The sequence below is a fragment of the Triticum dicoccoides genome, chromosome 4B, assembly GCF_002162155.2.
Source record: "Triticum dicoccoides isolate Atlit2015 ecotype Zavitan chromosome 4B, WEW_v2.0, whole genome shotgun sequence".
NCBI lineage: Eukaryota > Viridiplantae > Streptophyta > Magnoliopsida > Poales > Poaceae > Triticum > Triticum dicoccoides.
Genome location: NC_041387.1, coordinates 594,538,153 through 594,540,110, shown reverse-complemented (window position 1 = coordinate 594,540,110; position 1,958 = coordinate 594,538,153).

Genomic DNA, 1,958 nt, shown 5'->3' with positions numbered 1-1,958 from the left:
AATGGAGAAGGGCCGGGCATCAATGGAGTGGAAGAGGGCATCGGGGGAGAGGGGATTTATGGTCAGGGGAGGGCGGCGGGTGAATGGGCTGGGGGCCGGATTTACGCTGACATTTATTCCCCTCGGGGAGACGACACGGCGGCATCGGGAACCATCGCAACACGACGCGGCCGGGTGACGTGCCTCACGTTCACCTGTCCCATGCGGGCCTAACGGGTTCATTAAAAAAATACCACCGGGCAACACGTCTCGTACGACCGACCCCCCCCCCCGACGCGAGCATACGTACACACGTCAGCCTCGCCGGGTACAGGCCCGTCGCCGCGTACATCCGTATACAACCCCGCCCGCTCGCGCGTACAGGCCCGTCGCGTGCACACAGCGACTTTTTAAGTGGTTGTACGATCCCACCCTTTTTAATGACGAGGAGTCTCAAAATGGTCAAGACATAAAGATTGATATATTCGAAGGCTATGTTTGGACACTAGAAAGGTTCCGAGTGGTTCGGGCATTTTTCCGGAGTACCAGGAGGTTACCAGAACCCCCCGGGGAGTTAATGGGCCTTAATGGGCCATGGTGGAAGAGAGGAGGAGGCGGCCAAGGTGGGGGCGCGCCGCCCAAGCCCAATCCAAATTGGGAAGGGGCCTGGCCCCCTTTCCTTCTCTCCCTCCCCTCTTACTTCATCTCCTACTCCAACTAGGGAAGGGGGAAAACCTACTCCTACTAGGAGTAGGACTCCCCCCCTTGGGCGCGCCATCGAGAGGGCCGACCCTCCCCTCCTCCACTCCTTTATATACGGGGGAGAGGGGCACCCCATAGACACACAAGTTGATTGTTTAGCCGTGTGCGGTGCCCTCCTCCACATGTTTCCACCTCAGTCATATCGTTGTAGTGCTTAGGCGAAGCCCTGCTTCGATAACTTCATCATCACCGTCATCACGCCGTCGTGCTGACAGAACTCTCCCTCGACCTTAGCTGGATCTAGAGTTCTAGGGACGTCACTGAGCTGAATGTGTGCAGATCGCGGAGGTGGCGTACCTTCGGTGCTAGGATCGATCGGATCGCGAAGACGTACGACTACATCAACCGCATTGTAATAACGCTTCCGCTTTCGGTCTACGAGGGTACGTAGACAACACTCTCCCCTCTCGTTGCTATGCATCACCTAGATAGATCTTGCATGATTGTAGGATTTTTTTTTAAATTACTGCATTCCCCAACACCGCCTGCATCTCTGCGGCCTTCCTCGTCGCCGCCGCCGCCGAGCCCGCCTCCCCCGCTGCAGTCACCTCTGCCTCCGACGCCCGCAAGGCTATTTCGTAGCCGGGAGTGTCATCAGGTTCGCCCCCTCGCGCAGGACGACCTTCTCGGCCAGGATCTCCATGGCAGGAGGGAGAAGGGGAGCGGTGGGAGGGAGAGGGGGAGCAGTCGGCACGGCTGCTGGATCCCGTCTCCTCGCCACCCGCTGGCGCTCGGCGGCCTACTCGGCCAGCATCTCCACGGTAGGAGGAAGAGGGGGAGTACTCGCCGCGGGTGTCGGACCCTACCGCCTCGCAGCCCGCCGGCACTTGGCCACGACGGACCAGAAGTCCTTGTCGTCGCAGAAGGCATGCCTGTCGTCTGTGTTCTAGCGGCCACCGATGTGGCGATGGAGCTGCTTCGGCGTCGAGCTGGCCCCCCTCGTCTGGTACCTGTCGGCCGTGATTCTAAAGGCTTTCGGCAGCAGACAGCCCTGCGGCACCATGAGCCCGAGACGGATGAGTTCGTCCATCTCCGGCGTGCCCAAGCTCGTCGGCCACCTGCCGCGTGGCGGAGGGCCACCGCTGCTACCAGCGCCGCTGGACACCATGCTTGTCGGGGGAGGAGATCTGCGCCGGGGGAGTGGAGGAGGGCGTCGGGGGAATGGAGAAGGGCGGGGCATCAATGGAGTGGAAGAGGGCATCGGGGGAGAGGGGATT